The sequence below is a fragment of the Hypanus sabinus genome, unplaced genomic scaffold (genome assembly GCF_030144855.1).
Source record: "Hypanus sabinus isolate sHypSab1 unplaced genomic scaffold, sHypSab1.hap1 scaffold_486, whole genome shotgun sequence".
NCBI lineage: Eukaryota > Metazoa > Chordata > Chondrichthyes > Myliobatiformes > Dasyatidae > Hypanus > Hypanus sabinus.
The window spans coordinates 200,860-222,351 of NW_026781356.1; positions in this window are offsets into that span (position 1 = coordinate 200,860).

Genomic DNA, 21,492 nt, shown 5'->3' on the forward strand with positions numbered 1-21,492 from the left:
GCCCCCTTCTCTTCCGTGACCTCTGTCTCGAAGACAGGGGAAGGAATGATCCTTCAGATGGGTGAAACCTCGCAAGGCATCGTGCTCCGATGATGTACCTGGGAGGGCACTGAAATACTCTGTCAAACAACAGGCTGGATTGTCTAAGGAGTCGGTGGTGTGGAAGGCAAATGCAAGGCTAGCATTCATTTCCAGAGAAAGGATTTTATTTTAAGGCGCTGGTGAGGTCTTATTTGGAGTATTGTGAGCTGGTTTGGTCTTTTATATAATCCAACCAGATGAGCTTACTTTAGAGATGTTTGAAAGGAGTTTCACAACAAGGACTTCAGCATCTCAGTGGATGTATCCTCGGTCCAACACATTCGTGCAAACACGAAAGTGTCATGCTCCCGACTGAAGAGGTACAGGCATCCGAGTTTCGGCACGGCCACTCCCCGGAGTCTGGATAGCTACTGCTTTCCCTTTAAGCCTCAGACTGCCAATTATTGCCCTGTAATACACCTTCACGGAATATCTGCAGTTACAGGCTTCGTGCTGAGCACTCTGTGCTCAACCGTAGGAGATAAATTTCCTTTCCTGCAGCTTGTGATTTTACCTTTGGATTTCGTTAACGTCGTCTTGTTTATTTCGAGTCTAAGTTTCAGCAATTGTCTTCATCACCATCCCAACCACCACCGCCCTCTCGTGACGGGATTGCAACGACGGGAGTTTGATAAGAATTGGTCTTTCGTTGACTTGTTGCATCGCTGCCTCGTGTGGAAGGTGCAACGCACGAGGTCGCCAGAGGCGGCAGAGCGGTGCAGACTCAAGATGGAGAAGGTGCATCCATCACTGAGACCGTTCACCCGGGGACAGGCTCCCTGTTCATTTCTGCCATCGGGAATGAGGCACAGGAGCCCGCAATCTGAATGACCCAGGAACAACTTCTTCTCCCCCTCCCCCAACCAGCATGTTCCTGAACGCATCAGTACCACTTCCACATTGTTGCGGCATTTATTAGCTTTTTGAATTTTACATTAATTTTATAAATTTGCTCCCTGCTGATACTTTAAAAGACCAAATCCCAGGTGGTCTAAGTCACAGATAATAAAACAGACCGTGAATCCGACAGAAATCATGCGATGAAGCTGGACAGGACATTTGACACGCTGGGCTTCTTCAGTCAGGACACTGAGTACGGGAGTCTCAGGTCAAGTTGCAGTTATACGGGACGTCGGTCAGGACAGATTTGGAGCACGGTGTTCAGTTCTGGTCGCCCAGCTGTGGGATAGATGCCGCTGAGCTGGAAAAACTGCAGCGGGAGACTTTCGCGGATGCTGCCGGGACACGAGGGATGGAATTATGAAGCGAGGTCGGGAAATTTTAGGCTTGATTCGGTGAACTTACAGAGGTGTATAAAACCACGAGGGACAAAGATAAGGCGAATGCGTGCGCTATATTTCCCCAGGGCTGGGATATCGAGGACATCAGTGACATGATTCAGGTGAGAGTAGCTGGAAAGAGAAAAGGGAGTTTCAGTGGGTTTAGATAAATGAAAGAGTGAGATGGGAAGAGAGGGGCAGAGAGGAAATAGAGAATCGGGGGAGAGAGTGTGAAGAGAAGAGAGGAAGTAGTGAATCGGAGGAGAGAGTGTGAAGAGAAGAGTGGGAGGAGAGGGCGGCAAGAAAGTGAGAGGAAGGAAAATAGGGATGTAATAGGTGAGGTAGGATTGGAGGAGGATGAGAGAGAGAGATTTTGGAATGAGGGTAAAGAGAAGGCGACATGGCGAGGAAAGAGGCGATAGAAGGAGGGAGGAGAATAGGGTAGTGGCGAGGGGAAGAGAGAATGGGTTAGTGAGAATAGGAGAGAGAAATAGAGAAAGAGGGTATTGTCATTTGATTCAAGTCGGCTCCACGGGCTGTTGACAGAGATTTCGGATCTTTTCAGAAATATCCGGGCAGAAAGGTGCAGACTTCTCACAGATGAAACGGTACTGGTCATTTTTGCAACTGGATTTACATTTACTGCATTCGGACTTCCCAGCGTTCACATTGTACACGACATTTAAGGCCACTTCCCTGTCAAGGAGGGGGAAACAAGTTCAAAAGGGACAACGCACGTCCAGCAGACAACCCTGTGTCAGTCCCCTAAATCACAGACACGCTCCCTCACCATTGACCTGTGGCAGACCCCATAATCTCCCACTATCCCACTTTCCCAGCACAGCCAGTATCCAGATTACTCACAGTGACCCACACACTCCATGCCACCCTGTGTCAGTCCCGGAATTAATACCATGTCCCACCCTCACCCCGCAGACCGGTGTCCGAACCCAGAATAATCCCAGTACCCCACCTGATCCCACAGGCCAAGCATTCACCCACAGAGCCATTGTCACCCCAAGGCCCAATGGCAGTCTCCAAAATACTCCTACTGCTGCACCTTCTCCCCACAGGCCTGCTTTATAACCCAAAATACCCTGACTTCCCACTCTCACGCCACAGATCATTGTCTGTCCAATGGACACCCACTGACTCACTGTCTATGCAGAGGACAGTATCTGTCCCCAAAACACTCTCACTTCCCACTCACTCCGCACAGCCTCGTGCTTGTCCCGGGAATAATCCCACTGTCAAGCCTTCTTGTTCGAGACCTGTGTCAGAAACCAAAACACTCCCACTTCCCACCTTCTTCCCACAGTTCTCTGTCAATGCCCACATTAATTCACCGATAACGTCTCTACCAACTGCCCGTGTCGGTCGCCAAACAAATCCAGTTGCCCACTCACTCCACGCAGAACTCTCTCTGTCCCTAAAATGCCCCGTTTTTCCATACTCGTCCCACAGCTCTTGGCAGTCCACAAACTAATGACAATTCCCACTCCCTCAAGAAACCTGTGGCCGTCCCCAAACTAATCCCACTGTCCACTCCCTATTCGTTGCCTGTATCAATCCCATGACAGCTTTCTTCTCAGAAACTTCCAAGATCCCAAATCTCACCCGTCTTCGCATTTTCCAATCCAGTATGAACTGCCTTGGTCGTGGACAGCTTTCTCGATAAAATTCTGTGAAATTAAAGTGCCATCAATAATGATTGAGTTCGAGTAAATTTAAAGGAGCGTCACTGTATATCTGATCCCGGAAGAGTGTGAAAGGATGGTGTGGAAGGATCTTTATTCTCTGTCTCACCCCAGGAGAATGAGATGGCACAGTGTGGAGGGAGCCTCACACTATGTCTGACCCAGGCAGTGTGTGATGAGACCGTATGGAGGGGGATCTATGTGTCTGACCCCATAAGAGTGTGCGATATGACGGTACGAAGGGAAATTCACTCGGTGGCTGGCCCCGGAAATATGCGGTGGGACGGTGTGGAGGAGATTCACTACGAATCCCAACCCGGGAGTGTGCAATGGGACGGCGTGGAAGGAGCTTGACTCTATGTCTGACCACGAGAGTGTCTGATGTAACGGTGTGGAGGGAGATTCAATCTGTATCTGACCCCGGGAGACTCTGATGGGACGCTGTGGAGGTAGATTCAATCTGTGTCTGACCCCGGAGTGTGTTTGTTTGGACGGTGTGGAGAAAGCTTCATTCTGTTTCTTAACCCGGGAGTGTGATGGTCGATAAACATGGGTCGCCACTATTTTTTTTCTCATACTGGTAAACATGGGATCCGTGTGAAAATCTCTTCTCAATACTGTTGCAATTTTTCGAGGAAATTACAATTAGTCCAGACAAGGGAGATGCAGTGGGTATTGTGTAATTGGATTGTCAGAAGGCCTTTGACAAAGTGCCGTACATGAGGCTGCTGAACAAGTTAAGAACACCTGGAATTATGGAAAAGTTACATACCTGATTAGAGCGTTGGCTGATTGACAGGAAACAGAGAGTCTGCAGAGAGACTTGGATAAATTGCGAGAATGGGCAAGGAAGTGGCAAATGAGATACAATGCTGGTAAGTGTATGGTCATGCATTTTGGCAGAAGAAATAAACGGGCAGACTATAATTTAAATGGGAAGAGAATTCAAAGTTCTGAGATGCAACGGGACTTAGGAGTCCTAGTGCAGGAAACCCTTGAGGTTAACCTCCAGGTTAAGTCGATGGTGAAGAAAGCGAATGCAATGTTGGCAATCATTTCTGGAGGAATAGAGTAGGAGAAGGGGTGTGATTTTGAGGCTCTATAAGGCACTGCTAAGACCTCACTTGGAATGCTGTTTGCAGGTTTGGGCACCTTATTTAAGAAAGTAGGTGATGACGCTGGAGCGAGTTCAGAGAAAATTCACTAGAATGTTTCCCTGAATGAGAGGGTTAACATTTGAGGAAGGTCTGACCGCTTTTGGACTGTACGTCTTGGAGTTTAGAAGAATGAAAGGGGGTCTCATAGAAACATTTTGAATGTTGAAAGGCATGCACAGAGTGGATGTGGCAAAGTTGTTTCCCATTGTGGGGGAGTCTAGTACGAGAGGGCATGACTTGAGGATTGCAGGGCGCCCATTCAGAACAGACAATAAACAATAGACAATAGGTGCAGAAGTAGACAATTCGGCCCCTCGAGTCTGCACCGCCATTCTGAGATCATGGCTGTCATTCACTATCAATACCCAGTCCCTGCCTTGTCTCCATATCCCTTGATTCCCCTATCCATCAGATATCTATCTAGCTCGTTCTTGAAAGCATCCAGAGAATTGGCCTCCACCGTCTCTGAGGCAGTGCATTCCACACCTCCACAACTCTCTGGGAGAGGAAGCTCTTCCTCAACTCTGTTTTAAATAACTGACCTCTTATTCTCAATCCATGCCCTCTGGTACTGGACTCTCCCAACATCTGGAACATACTTCCTGCCTCAATCCTATCAAATCATTTAATTATCTTAAACTTTTCAATCAGATCCCCTCTCAATCTCCTCAGTTCCAGCGTGTACAAGCCCAGTCTCTCCAATCTCTCTGCGTAAGACAGCCCTGCCACCCCAGGAATCAACCTAGTGAATCTACGCTGCACTTCCTCAATTGCCAGTATGTCCTTCCTTAAACCTGGAGACCAAAACTGTACACAATATTCCAGGTGTGGTCTCACCAGGGCCCTGTACAAATGCAAAAGGACATCCTTGCTCTTGCACTCAATTCCCCTTGTAACAAAGGCCAACATTCCATTTGCCCTCTTCACTGTCTGTTGCACTTGCTCATTCACCTTCATTGACTGGTGAACTAGGACTCCTAGGTCTCTTTGCATTTCTCCCTTACCTAACTCTACACCGTTCAGACAATACTCTGCCCTCTTGTTCCTGCTTCCAAAGTGGATAACTTCACATTTATTCACATTGAATGACATCTGCCAAGTATCTGCCCACTCACCCAGCCTATCGAAGTCTCCCTGTATTGTCCTAACGTCCTCTTCGCATGTCACACTGCCACCCAGTTTAGTATCGTCAGCAAACTTGCTGATATAGTTTTCAATGCCCTCATCTAAATCATTGACATAAATCGTAAAGAGCTGTGGTCCCAATACAGAGCCCTGTGGTACCCAACTAGACACCACCAGCCTGTCCGAGAAACACCCATTCACTGCAACCCTTTGCTTTCTGTCTGCCAACCAGTTTTCTATCCATGTTGAAACCCAGCCCCAATGCCATGAGCTCTGATTTTACTCAGCAATCTCCGATGTGGCACCTTATAGAATGCCTTCTGAAAATCTAGGTGCACAACATCCACTGGCTTACCCTCGTCTAACATTCTTGTTACACCCTCACAAAACTCCAACAGATTAGTCAAGCATGATTTGCCCTTGGTAAGTCCATGCTGTCCGGCCGAATCCTAATTCTGCCATCAAGATGTGCCACTATTTCGTCCTTAATAATGGACTCAAGCATCTTCCCCACGACTGACGTTAGGCTAACAGGGCGATAGTTCTCCGTTTTCTCCTTCCCTCCCTTCTTGAAAAGTGGGATAACATTAGCCACTCTCCAATCTTCAGGAACTGATCCTGAATCTAAGGAACATTGGAAAATGATTACCAATGCATCCGCAATTTCCTGAGCCACCTCTTTTAGAACCCTCGGATGCAGACCATCTGGACCCGGGGATTTATTAGCATTCAGTCCTACCAGTCTACTCATCACAGTTTCTTTCCTAATGTGAATCTGTCTCAATTCCTCTGATATCTTATGACCCTGTCCCATCCATACATCTGGGAGATTGTTTGTGTCCTCCCTGGTGAAGACAGATCTAAAGTACGCATTAAATTCTGTTGCCATTTCCTTGTTTCCCATAACAATTTCTCCCAATTCATTCTTCAAGGGGCCAACATTGTTCTTAGCTATCTTCTTTCTCTTCACATAGCTAAAAAAGCTTTTGCTATCCCCTTTTATATTCCTGGTTAGACTAAGCTAATACCTGATTCTTTCTCTCCGTATTGCTTTTTTAGTTAAGATCTGCTGTTCCTTAAAACTTTCCCAATCATCTATATTCCCACTCATCTTAGCCCTGTCATACTTCTTTTTCTTTAATGCTATACAATCTCTGACTTCCTTTGTCAACCGCTGTGGCCCCTTCCCCCTCTTTGAATCCTTCCTTCTCATTGGAATGAACTGCTTTTGCATCCTTTGCGTTATGCCCAAGAATATCTGCCACTGCTGATCCACTGTCTTTCCTGCCAGGGCATTCGCCCATTTAACTTTGGCCTGCTCTTCCCTCATGGCTCCGTAGTCTCCTTTATTTAATTGCAACACTGACACCTCTGATCTGCCCTTATCCCTCTCAAATTGTAGATAAAAACTTATCATGTTATGATCACTGCTTCCTAACGGCTCCTTTACTTCAAGATCACTTATCAATTCCTGTTCATTACACATCACCAGTTCCAAAATAGCCTCGTTCCTGGTTGGCTCAAGCACAAGTTGTTCAAAAAATACATCCCTCAGACTCTCCACAAACTCCCTATCCTGGGGTTCAGCTCCTACCTGATTCTCCCAGTTTACCTGCATGTTGAAATCTCCCATAACGACTGCATTACCTTTAGCACATGCCAATGTTAACTCCCTAATCAACTTGTACCCAATATCCACGCTACTGTTTTGGGGGCCTGTACAGAACACCGATTAGGGTCTTTTTACCCTTACTGTTCCTCAGCTCAATCCACACAGACTCTACTTCCCCTGTTCCAAAGTCACCTCTTGCTAAGGACTGAATCTCATTCCTCACCAACAGGGCCACCACACCCCCTCTTCCCATATTTCTGTCTCTACGATAGCACGTATACCCTGGTACACTCAATTCCCAGGCCTGATCCCCTTGCAGCCATGTCTCCGTTATCCCAACAATATCGTAGTTCCCCATTTTCATCTGAGCTTCAAGCTCATCTGTCTTATTTCTGACACTACGCGTATTCAAGTATAGAATTCTTAGCCCATTCCTCCTCTCTTTGCTTAAAACACTGTCTACTGTACCTAACCCAGCTCCTTGAACTTCCATCGGGCTAATTGCACACTGAATTTTGATGACCTTCTCAAGATCACCCAAAACCTCTACACATTTAACCCCATGCTTCTTCTGACCAACCCTCTGGATCTGGATCCATGCCCCCTGCACATCTAGTTTAAACCCCCACGAGCAGCACTGGCAAACACTCCTGCAAGAATGTTAGTACCCCTCCGGTTCAGATGTAGACCGTCCCTTCGAAACAGATCCCAATTGTCCTGGAACAAAGACCAATTATCCAAAAACCTGAACCCTTCCTTCCTGCACCATGCTCTCACCCTCGTATTAATGTGCATAATCATTCTATTCTTCGCCTCACTCGCACGTGGCACAGGTAGCAATCCCGAGATTGTCACCCTGGAGGTCCTGACTTTCAGCTTCACTCCTAACTCCCTGAACTCTCTAAGCAGGACCCACTCACTCACCTTACCTACATCGTTGGTCCCTACATGGACCACTACATCTGGGTTCATGCCCTCGTTCTCACAAATAGCCTGCACCCGATCTGAGATGTCCCGGACCCTGGCACCAGGGAGGCAACATACCATCCGAGACTCCCCATCTGCCCCACAAAATCTCCTATCTGCCCCCTGACTAAAGAATCCCCTAAAACTATCGCTCTCTTCTCTTCCCTCCACCCCTTTCTAGTTGAGGGTTCAACCTCTGTGCGAGAGGCAGAACCACTACAACTCATTCCTGGTAGGTCATCCCCATCAACAGTATCCAGTACGGTATACTTATTGTTAATGGGAATGGCCGCAGGGGTGCTCTGCTCTCTCTGCCTGCTCCCCCTGCCTCTCTGGACCGTCACCCATCTGCCTACTTCTTGGTGTTGTGGTGTGTCTACCTCCTGATAACTCCTATCTATCTCTGCCTCTGCCTCCCGAATGATCCGTAGTTCATCCAGCTCCAGCTCCAACTCCCTAACTCGGGCTGATAGGAGCTGCAGCTGGACGCACCTCTTGCAGGTGTGGTCATCAGGGACAACTGTCTTGACCATGACTTCCCACGTACTGCATACAGAGCACACCACTGCTCTGACTGTCTCCCCCATACCTGAACTGAATTAATAGAATAAGTCTAAAAAGCACCTAGCGACCTTACCTTCTTTCCCTCAGCGAGCAATCACACAGGCTTACGCCCCTTACGCCGAAGCCTACTTAGCCAAAGCCTAGGACTCTGCTTCCACGGACTCCGTGAAGCGAGGATAATTTTTTTAGCCAGAGCGTGATGAATCTGGAAGATGTTGCCACAGGCGGCAGTGGATCCCAAGACATTGTGCGTAATTAAGGCAGAAATTGATAGGTATCTTTGTAGCCAGGGCAGAAGGCGGGAGAGTGGAACTAAATGGGACAATGGATCAGCTCATGATAAAATGGCGGAACAGACTCGATGAGCCGAATTGTCGACTTCTGCCCCTTGTCTTATGTTCTTATGGTCTTTGTCGTGGTGTGACCCTTACCGCTTCATCCTGCGAATTGATTTCCAGGAGCAATGAATCAATGTTTGAACAAAGTAGACGAGCTCCATTGTAAGATATTTCAAACGTGGAGAACAAGTAACACCGGTCTCCATATCTGACCAAATCCTTGGAACAAATTTCCTCTGAAAAGCGGGAATAAGGAAAAATCAATCCTCCTCCACACTGGCCATCACACTCTCCCGGGGTCAGACACAGAGTGAATCTCCCTCCACACCGTCCCATCACACACTCCCCGAGTCAAACACAGAGTGAATCTCCCTCCAGACCGTCCCATCACACACTCCCGTGGTCAGACACAGAGTTAATCTCCCTACATACCGTCCCATCAGACACTCCCCGGGATCGGACACAGAGTTAAGTTTCCTCCACAGCGTCCCACCACAAAATCGAGGAGTCAGACTTACACATAAGCTAGTGTAAAATCGCACACTCCCGGATGGGACATGTTGCTCCTTCATCACCCTTCGATTACGGACACCAGGAAAAAAGACATGGAGTGAAGCTTTTTATCACTCCCCCTTGACACACGTGCAGGGTCAGAAACAGTATGAAACCCCCTCCGCACCGGCTCATCAGTCTCACCTGAGATCACCCTCGCAAGGAAATTGCCTCGGCACCATCCAATCACATGATCCCGGTGTCAGTAATAGAGTGAACTTTTCCTGATTGAGCAGACACTATTTAGGGTTCCTTCCACAATGACCCGTCACGCACTCTCGGGGACAGACGATAAATGAAGCTATTGTCTCACGGTCCCATCATACTCTCCCGGTGTCAGACACAGCTCTTTAAACGCTGTCACATCACACACCACCGGGTAAGTCTCAGACTGAAGCTTTCACTCCACCACACTCTCAAACACTCCATGCGTCAGACATTAAATGAAGCCCCCTGCACACTTTCCCATCACACAGTCCTGCGGACTCATACAGAGTGAACCTCCCCCCACATTACCCACTTACACGCGCCAGTCATCAGATAGCAACTGAAGCACTCTCTTCACCATCCCACCGCATACTCCCGTGGTCAGATATAGATGCTACTTCTACACGGTGATATCACACAATGCAGGGTTCAGAAAACGAAAGGAGCTCCATCCGCACCGTTTTATCACACACCACTGGCATCAGACAGAGAACGGAACACCATCGTGCCAAGTGTCACTGGTCCCGGTGTCAGAAACACACATGACCACATTCCACGCACTCCCCCTTCACACCATAGCTTCCCATCATAGGCACACTATTTCAAACATAGAGTCCCATCACACACGAGGTGAGCCACAGATTTAAGCTCCCTGAGGTCCATCCGATCAGACACTAACGTGGTCAGACGCATATTGTATCTCTCTCTCCACGGCCCCATCACACAATCCAGCGGTCAGACACAGAAAGAAACTCCCTCAGCACACTCGACAAATGTCACAGTGAGAGTGATTCTCCCTCTACGGCTTCTCAACACACCACAGAGCAAAGTGTCAGACACAGAGAGAAGCTGCTTCCACACTGTCCCATCACATGCTCCCGAGTCTAACGCAGTGTGAATCTCCCTCCTGACGTCCCATCACACACTTCCTGGCAGGTCACGGAGCGAAGTTATCTCTGAACCGTCCTATCACACTCCTCCGAGTTCACACACAAAGCGAAGTAACGCCCACGCCCTCCCGTGTCAAACACAGAGTGAATCGCCATCCATACCATCTCTTCACACACTCCCGATATCAAGCACAGAGTGACGCTTCCTCTCTCCATGCCTGCCCTGTGATGAGGAGCGGGTTAAAGAGTGGTATGATGCCTCACCTCTTCTGCTGGTCAACAATCCACAGAACTGGTGACGGAGATCGCTGTGTTTTTGTTGAAGAACAGACAGATTAGAATTGAGCGCCGAAACCATGGATTGAAGGGTTGAATTTAATTCATTATCGGTTCGGTTGCAGGTGACCTTAGACTGACGAATCTGTGATACTGAGAAAGATGGTGAGGGATGTTTAGCGTTTACAGTGACACGTGAGTCAGCGTCACGCTACCGAACGGATCACACAGAGTGCTGTGCCAGTGTCACGGTGAAGGGTTTCAGACTGAAGGATGTGCTGGTGGCACAGTGAGAGGCGTCGGCGCCACCTTGAATCGTGTGCCTGTGTCACGCTGAGGAGTAGATCAATGTCCCGGTGAAGAATTTGTTGACGTTACAGTGGGGGTCTACGTCAGTATTGTGCGGTGCATGTCCGAGTTGCTGTGAGGGACTTGTCGGTGTCATTGTGATAGGTGTTTCTCTGCCCTGGCGAGAGGTGTACGGATCAGAATGAGGTGTATCTCGATGAAACGGCGAGGTAAATGGCACAGTAAAGCGCGTGGTGGCGTCACGGTGAGAAGATTATCTGTTGTCATGGTTTGGGGTGTGCTGGTCTCACAGAGGTGTGTCTGTGTCACGGTGAGTGGCATGTCAGGGCTACGGCCATTGTCTGTGTCAGGGTGAGGTGTGGGTAATTGCACCGGTGTTATTTTGAGGGACGATACCATCTCGGTGTTACAGTGGTGTTACTGTGACGTGTGAGTCTTTGTCACGGTGCGGAGCTGGACGAGTCAGGTTGAGGAGCGTGTTGGTGTCACAGTGAGAGGCGCCTCAGTGTCACTGTTAAGGGCCTGTCGGTGTCACTGTCGAGTTTTACAGTAACATTTGTTTACATTTGAAGCCCGTTCGGCTCACTATGGATCGATAGCGCGGCAACAATTACGATAATGGCGGAAGTAATGAGGCGGAGTCGGCAGATTCTACGGTTCGATCTATTTCCCATGTTCTCTTTCAGTGTGAGGGTGAACGCAGCCGTGTCCCACAATGGGACTCCCTTCCACCCACCACCCGCGGTCTCTCCTTCCACCACAATCACCCCTCCCTCTCTCAATCTCAGTTACATTGAGCCTCATCACTGAGAATCCAAATCCCTTCACTTCCCAGGGCTGAAAAGCGTCTCTCTGATTCCGGAGATTTTGTCACCTCTCCCGAATGTGATCGATTCAGTTGGAGCCCCGGGTGTTTGACTGAGCCCTCAGGGGAGGCTTATCCAGATGATTATGACAGATGGAATGCACCGGGAACTGGCCGTATGGATACAGAGATGTTTTTTTTCGGTGTCACGGTGTGGACGTAACTGTGCCATGGAGGGTATTATATCCCTGTCCAGGAAGGGTAGTTTCAGTTCCACGGTGAGGGGCGTGACCGTATCACGGAACGGTATGTGTCAGTGTCATGGCGAGGTACGAAGTGAGGTACACGTTGTGCGGCGAGTCCAGGTGACTGTGAGCTTTTACACTCACGTTTCATTTCACACTTTTAGTTTACGGTCTGACTCCAACCGGAGTCCGTTCGACTCACCATGGATCGACAGCCCGACCACGGTCAGGAAGAGGACGGACGTAACCATGCTGAGTAGCGACATCTTACGGTCCGGTCCATTTCTGATGTTGTCGTTTGGCTCCTGTTTATGCGGACCTGTGGGGAGACCATTCAGATAAACAGAAGGAGAATTCAGGGGATGGTGAGAGGGGACCGGTGGGCGGGAAAATGTGAGAGAATGGGGGAGAGAAAACAAAAAGAGAGAGGGGAGGGTATATGGCTGCGCGAGAAGAGGAAGCGATGTTCTGAGTGAATGGGGAGTGTGAGAGAGACAGCGATAGTGTGGGGAAGACTGGGGGAGTGAGTGAGAGAGGGAAGAGACAATGGAACGAGAGAGAGGAGGTGCGAAAGAACGGAAAGAGAGAGTGTCACGAGTTTATCATTTTGAATATCTGTATTATTGTTTGCCCGCTTTGTTCCTTTTCCACACATGAGGTAAATGACGGTCTTGTGGGGATGAACATGTTGTGGTGATTTCGTAGACTCCATTGTGTTTCTTGTTGTGTGGCTGTTGACAAGGAGAAGGGCGGCACGGACACGTAATGATTAGCGTAGCGGTTTACAGTACCAGCGACCCGGGTTCAATTCCCTCTGGTGATAGACATTTCACATTTGGGAATGATACACTCTGTAGCTCTTCTGATCTTGTGCTCTCTCCGAGCATTTCGCCGACCAAGGTGCAGCATGACCATGTCTATCCAGATAATTAGAATTAATTCAGATGTACATCACAGACAGGAGAAATCCCACCCACATCCGTGTACAGGTCACTTCATTGGAGTAGAACAAGGTTATTCAGTTACAGAATGCAGAATTAAGTATCGAAATTACAGAGAAATTGTAGTGTAGGCAGATTATAAATTTCAAAATCCACGAAGCGTAGGATTTTGAGGTCAAGATTACATCTTATTGTATTAGGGGTTCGTTCAATAGTCTGATTGCTGTAGTGTAGAAGCTGTCCTTGAGACTCCGGATACATGCTTTCGCACTTTCCCTCCGATGGGAGGGTGCAGAAGACAGAATGTCCGGGGACCTTTGATGTCGCGGGGCGCTTTATCAAAACAGCAGCATGTGTCGAAATACTTCATGGAGGGGAGGTTGGATTCGGAGCTGGGCTCAGTTCTTTCCACACCGCTCTGAAGTTTGCAGCGATCATGGGTGGAGCATTGCTTATATTTTTAATGAGGAACCAGGGACATTCATGAGAACAGAATAGTAGACATTTTGAACAGGGAAGAAAATAAGACTTTTATTTCAACTTGGTAGACTACTCTGTGTAATGGTGTGGGACCCAGGGGAAGCTGACTGTCTGATATGTCCGGATTGATAGGCATAAAGGATGCTTGACAAGTCCCGTATCAGGATCCACTCTGGAAGATAGCAGAGAGGAAGGTAGAGAGAGACCTAGAAGGAATGGAGCAGGGAGACTGGGTGGGAGAGGGAAAGATAGGGAAAACAGACGAGAGGAGGGGGAAGGAGATGAAGGGCGGCGTGAGACCCAGGTAGATTTTTCGGGCGTATTTGACTGCGGAGGACAGACAAGGAACGGGCAGTAGATGTACCATACAGAGGCTTGAACAAGGCTATTATCAAGGGCTCAGATGGGAGAATGGTATGAAGATGGTTTGGAACCCAAGAGGATCTCTCTGACCGATTTAATTGAGGAGGAATGCTCAGGCAGAGGTGCTGGATGTAATGTACATAGAATTTAACAAGACCCCAGGTAGCATACCCCTCGGAAATGGAGTGCAAAACAGGGAGGGATGGCTGATTATGTATACAATTGGCTCGAAGATAGGGGACAAAATTTCGGTTTGCAATTCATTTCTCAGACTGAAAGCCCTTCACTAACGTTGCTCACGGGTAATCGGTCGTGGAACCAGTGATCTTTGTCAGCTTTATTGACCATTTATAGCAGATTATACAATGCACTGCAGGTGAGCTTGCAGACGACTTTCACGTTGATGGCGTTTTAAACAGTGAAGACAGTTATCTCTTACAGTGGGATCTCGATTCGCCGGGGAAGTCGGCTAAACTAGAGCACATGCAATTTAGTTTGATCTATTGTATTTTAGGAGGACAAACATCAGGGACCGTTGAGTGTGTTGCAAAACACAGGGACCCTGAGGAACAGAGATCACCCAGCAGAGTACGGAAACAGGCCTACAATGTTGTCCCGAATGCACTCCCTCTGGTATGATATATTTCGACTTTGGAAAAAGGAACTGTCTGTCTACTCAGTCTATGTATTTTGTGATCTTAGAAAACTCTGTCGGATCTCTCGTTCAACATCTTCGGAGGCTATCCAAGATCTTCTAATCCTCCCAACAATGTGGTGAACAGAATTATGTATAATACGCCGGATGCAGCCTTAACAGAAATTTTGACGAAATTGCAACATAACTTCTGACTTTTGAAACCAGTGTCCTCAATAATAAAGTCATGCGTGTAATATGCCTGCCTAATACAGATCTGTCAGTGGGTGATCATCTGGGGGACAGTGATCACCGCTCCCTGACCTTCAGCATTATCTTGGAAAAGGATAGAATCAGAGAGGACAGGAAAATAATTAATTGTGGAAGGGCAAATTATAAGGCTATAAAAATAGAAATTGCGTGTGTTAATTGGGATGATGCTATTGCAGGGAAATGTACTGTAGTCGATGTTTAAGGATCTCTTGCAGGATGTTAAGGATAAATTTGTCCCGGTGGGGAAGATACACAATGGTTAACAAGTGCAGTGGAAAATCTAGTCAGGTGGAAGAAGGCAGCACACATGAGGTTTAAGAAGGAAGGATCAGATGAGTCTATTGAGGAATATAGGGTAGCAAGAAAGGAGCTTAAGAAGGGGCTGAGAAGCGCAAGAAGGGAGCATGAGAAAGCCTTGCGGAGCAGGGCAACGGAAAACACCAAGGCATTCTTCAATTCTTCATTGTGAAGAACAAAAGGATGACGGGAGTGAAGGTAGTACCAGTTAGACATAAAAGTGGGATGATGTGCCTGGAGGCTGTGGGAGTGAGCAAGATACTCAATGAATACGTCTCTTCGGTATTCACCACAGAGAGAGAACTTTATGACGGTGAGGACAATATGAGTAAGGTTGATGTTCTGGAGCATGTTGATATTAAGGGAGAGGAGGTGTTGGATTGGTTAAAATACATTAGGATGGATAAGTCCTAGGGACCTGACAGAATATGTCACAAGCTGCTACACGAAGAAAGGGAAGAGATTGCTGAACATCTGGCTAGGATATTTATGTCTTTATTGCCCACGGGAATAGTACCGGAGGATTGGAGGGAGGACAATGTTGTCCCTTGTTTAAGCAGTGTAGTAAGGATAGTCCAGGTAACTATAGACCATTGAACCTTACGTCTGTGGCGGGAAAGCAGTTGGAAAAGTTTCTTAGAGATAGGATCTATGGGCATTTAGAGGATCATTGTCCGATCAGCGACAGTTAGCATGGCATTGTGAAGGGTTGATCGTGCTTAGCAAGCCTGATAGGGTTCTTTGAGGAGGTGACCAGGCATATATGTATGAAAAGTAGTGCAGTGGATGTGATTTGTATGAATTTTAATAAGACATTTGACAAGGTTCCATATGGTACGCTTATTCTAAAAGTCAGAAGGGATCCAGGGAAGTTTGGCCAGGTGGATTCAGTACTGGCTTACCTGCAGAAGGCAGAGGGTCGTAGTCGCTGGAATGCATTCATATTGGAGGGTTGAGTCTAGTGATGTCCCACAAGAATCTGTTCTTGGACCTCAACATTTTTGTGATTTTTATTATCGACCTTGATTCAGTTAGAATAGTGGTTTGGAAAGTTTGCAGACAAGACAAAGGTTGTTGGTGTTGTGGATAGTGTTGACGATTGTCGAAGATTGCAGATTAACATTGAGAGGATGCAGAAGTGGACTCAGAAGTGGGAGATGGATTTCAACCCGGAGAAGTGTGAGGTGGTACACTTTGGGAGGACAAACTCCAAGGCAGAGTACAACGTCAATGGCAGGATACTTGGAAGAGTTCAGGAGCAAAGGAATCTGGGGGTACGTGTCCACAGATCCCTGAACGAAGCCTCACAGGTAGATAGGGTAGATAAGAAAACGTATGGGGTGTAAGATTTCATAAATCGTGGAATAGCGTGTAGGAGACGGGATATAATGCTGCAGCGCTATAAAACTCTAGTTAGGCCATAATTGCAGTACTCTGTTCCGTTCTGGTCGCCTCAGGAAAGGAAGGATGTGGAAGCATTGGAAAGGGCACAGAGGAGTTTAGACAGTATGCTGACAAGTTTACAGAGTATAGATTCAGATCATAACTTAAGCCAGCTAGTGCTTTACTCTTTGAAGAAAATGAGGATAAGAGGAGACATGATAGAGATGTACAGAATATTAAGAGGAATAGGCAGAGCGGACAGCCAGCGCCTCTTCGTTAGGGCACCACTGCTCAGTACAAGAGGACATGGCTTTAAGGTAAGGTGAGGGAAGTTCAAGGGGGATATTAGAGGATGATCTTTCACTCAGAGAGTGGTTGGTGCGTGGAATGCACTGCCTGAGTCAGTGGTAGAGGCAGATACACTAGTGAAGTTTAAGACAGGCATATGGAGGCTTTTAAAGTGGGGGATTATATGGGAGGCAGGGTTTGTGGGTTGGCACAACATTTTGGGCCGAATGGCTTATAATGAGCTGTACTATTCTATGTTATATGTTCTAAGTCCTTAACCACGGATAATGACATTGGAACCCAATCTTCCTCTGAAAATCAACACTGTTTAGGTTCCTGGTTTTAAAAGTGTTCTATATCTTAACATTTGTGCGATCAAGTTGCAACATGTCACACTTCTCCGTGTGAAACTCCACCTGCCATTTGTCCAACCCATAGCTTTAACTGATACATATCCTACTGCCTTTTGAGGTGAAATTTTGAAGGTACAGAATGTTTATGTTATTCTTTGGTTAAAATGAAAGGTTAAAGTTTTGAGAGAGCAATGGTTTTCAAGGGAGATTGGAAACTTGGTTCGGAAAAAGAGAGATCTACAATATACAGGCATCATGGAGTAAATGAGTTGCTCGAGGAATATACATAATGTAAGAAAAATCTCAAGAGAGAAATTAGAAAGGCTAAAAGAAGATACGAGTTTGGTTTGGCAAATAAGGTGAAAATAAATCCAAAGGGTTTCTCCAGTTATATTAATAGTAAAAGGATATTGAGGGATAAAATTGGTTCCTTAGAGAATCAGTGAAGAGCTATGTGTGGAGTTAAGAGAGATAGGGGAGATTTTGAACAATTTATTTTCTTCGGTATTCACTAAGGAAAACGATACTGAATTGTGTAATGTAAGGAAAACAAGTAGGGACGCTATGGAAACTATGGTTATTAAAGAGGAGGATGGACTGGCGCTCTTAAGGAATATAAAAATGGATAAATTTCTGAGTCCTGACAGGATTTCCATAGGACCTTATGGGAGGTTAGTGCATAAATAGCAGGGGGTCTGATAGAAATATTTCAAATGTCAGTAGAAGCGGGAATGGTGCCGGGAATTGGCGTGTTGCTCATGCAGTTCCGTTGTTTAAACTGGATTCTAAGAGTAAACCTGGCAATTGTAGGCCTGTCAGTTTGACGTCAGTGGTGGGTAAATTCATGCAAAGTATTCTTGGAGATGGTATACAAAATTATCTGGATAGACAGGGTATGATCTGGAACAGTCAACATGATTTTTGCGTGGTTGGTCATGTTTGTCAAATCTTATTGAATTTTTGAACAGATTACTAGGAAATTTGACGAGGATAAATAGTGGATGTGGTTTGTATGGATTTCAGTATATCCTGTTACAAGTTTCTGCGCGGAAGGTTTAGGCAGGTTCATTCTTTGGGTGTTTATACTGAAGTAGAAAAATGAATTCAACAGAGGCTGGATGGGAAATGCCAGAGAATAGTGGTGGATAACTCTTTGTCAGGTTGGAGGCCGGTGACTAGTGGTGTGCCTCCGGGATCTGTACTGGGTCCAATGTTGTTTGTTATATCCATTAATGATCTGCATGATGGAGTCGAGCGTATGCAGATAATACAAAGATAGGTGTCATTGTGGATAATGAAGTAGGTTTTCAATGCGTGCAGAGAGATTTAGGCCAGTTAGAAGAGTGGGTTGAAAGATGGCAGATGGAGTTTCATACTGATAATTGTGAGGTGCTACATTTTGGTAGGACTAATCAAAATAGGATCTGCATGGCAAAAGGTAGTGCATTGAGGAATGCAGTAGTGATCTACGAATAATTGTGCATAGTACCCTGAAGTTGCAATCACATGTGGATAGGGTGGTGAAGAAAGCTTTTGGTATGCTGGCCTTTATAAATCAGAGCATTGTGTATAGGATTTGGGACGTTATATTATAATTGTACAGGCATTGGCGAGGCCAAATTTTGAGTATTGTGTACAGTTCTGGTCACCGAGTTTTTGGAATGATGTCAACAAAATTGATGGAGTACAGAGAAAATTTACTAGAATGTTACCTGGGTTTCAGCACCTAAGTTGATGAGGAAGGTTGAACATGTCAAGTTGACGGCGACTAGATAGAGATATTTAACATTATGAGGGGGATACATAGAATTGACCTGGACAGTTTTCTTTCCTTTGAAAGTAGGGGAGATTCAAACAAGAGAACATGAGTTGAGATTTAGGGGCAAACGTTTTGGGGAATTTCTTTACTTGGAGAGTGGTAGCTGAGTGGAAAGAGCTAACTGTGGAAGTGGCAGAGGCAGTTGCGAAGTTGTCAATTAAAATAACATTAGATACATCATGGAGGGTTATGGGCGAAGTGCAAGTCGGTGATACTAGGTGAGAGTAAGCGTTCGGCACGGAGAAGAATGGCCGAGAGGGCCTGACTCCGTGCAGTAATTGTCATATGGTTATACGGTTATACCTATTCTTTTCAGGTCTCATACACTATCCACACCACCCATCCTCGTATCATCTGCAAACGTACTAATCTAAACTGTCATCCGGGTCATTCACATACATTATAGACAGGAGAGGTTTCAGTTACATCCACAAATACCGACAACTTCATGGTAGGGGAGCAACGTAAATCAATCACATCATGCAGAATAAAGGGTCACAGTCACAGAGAATCTGCGGTGCAGGTAGGGAATAAGGTGCAGCGGCAAAGGGGAAGCAGGTTACGAGGTCAAAAGTATATTTATCATGGTACAGGACAGTTCAATAGTCTGATGACTGTGGGGTAGAAGCTCTCCTTGAGCCTAGTGAAACAGGCCTTCGCATCTTCCCCTCCGATGGGAAGGTGCATAAGACAGAACGGCCGGCGTGGCTGGAAGTGGTTCTGTGATGCTGCTGGTTGCTTCATCGATGCGCCAGGAACTGTGGACGGAGTTCATGGAGGGGACGCAGGTTTCGGAGCTGGGCTCAGCTCTTTCCACAACGCTCTGCAGTTTCCTAAGGTCATAGGTGGTGCCGTTTCCATATTTTTTGAGAGGAACCAGGGCGATTCATGAGAACAGGGTAGTAGACTTGATTAATAGGAAACTCAATAAGGCATTTAATGTTTCCAATTAGTGGGCTACTCTAAATCGGAAGTGTACGTATTTCAGTTGGACAAAGGCGTCCATGGAGCCATGGGGGAGGAACTTGCCAAAGGTGACTGGAAGGATACACAAGCAGGGATGACAGTGGAACAACAATTGCAGGAATTTCTGGGAATAATGCAGCAGGTGCAGGATTAGATCATTCCAAAGCGAAAGAGAGTTTCTAAATGGAGTAGGGGGCGACCGTGGATAACAAGGGAAGTCAAGGACAGTATAACAATAAAAGAGAACAATCATAACATAGCAAAGATGTGCGGGAAGCCAGACGTTTGGGAAACTTTCAAAGAGCATCAGAACATAATTAAAAAGGCAATAAGGGACAAAATTTGAGGTACGAATCTAAGCTAGCAAAGAATATAAATGAGGATAGTAAAAGCTTCTTTTGGTATGTGAAGAGGAAATATATCAGTTAAGACCAAATTTGGGCCCTTGAAGACAGAAACTGTTGAATTTATTATGGGGAAAAAGGGAATGGCAGAAGAGATGAACAGTTGGATCTGTCTTCACTGGGGAAGACACAGCCAATATGCCAGATGGGCTTGGGGTATCTCAATGCAGAAAGCTTAATGGAAATGCGGTTGAGCTCAGAGAATGAATCAATACAGTGAATTATGAGATTGTAGCCATTACTAAGAATTGTGTGTAGGAAGAGCAAGCAGGAGAGCACCATATTTCGATGTGAGAAGGCAGAAAGAATTAAAGAAGGAGGGGTGACATTATCAGGCTTAGAAAATGTTACCGGAGTGGACAATCAGGACAGGCAAGATAATTCGTCTAAGTGAGGCTTTATGGGTTGAAATGACGGAATGCATGACAATGTTACAACATATATCATAGAATAGTACACACAGTACGGACACTTCGGCACACTCTTAAACCCCGCCCCTCCTATAACCCTCCTGCTGAATTTCCTCCATATAGCTGGCTGGTAATCTCTTAAATTCCACTACTGTATCTGCCCCCAACACTGACTCAGGCAGTGCATTCTATGCACCAACCACTCTCTGATTTAAAAACCTTCCTCTAATATCTCCCTTGAACTTTCCACCTCATACCTTAAAGCGATGTCCTCTTGATTTGAGCAGTGTTGACCTGGGGAAGAGGCGCTGGCTGTCCACTCTATCTATTCTTCTTAATATCCTGTATAACTTAGCATGACTTCTCTCATCCTCCTTCTCTCCAGGGAGAGAAAAAAAAACATAGCTCTCTTAATCTCTGCTCATTATGCATATTCTATAAACCAGGCAGCATCCTGGTAAATCTCCTCTTTACCATTTCCAATGAATCCACATCCTTCCTATACTGAGGCGACCAGAACTGGACACAGTACTCCAAGTGTGTCCTAACAGTTCTATAGAGGTGCATCATTACCCGCGACTCTTAAATTCTATCCCTCGTCTTATGAAACACTCCGTAATCTTTCTTAACTAACCTAAATACCTGTGAGTCAACTTTCAGGAATCTATGGACATATATTTCCAGACATCTCTTCTCCTCCACGCTACCAAGTATGCTGCAATATACTTTGTACTCTGCCTTTGGGATTGTCCTTCCAAAGTGTACCACCTCACACTT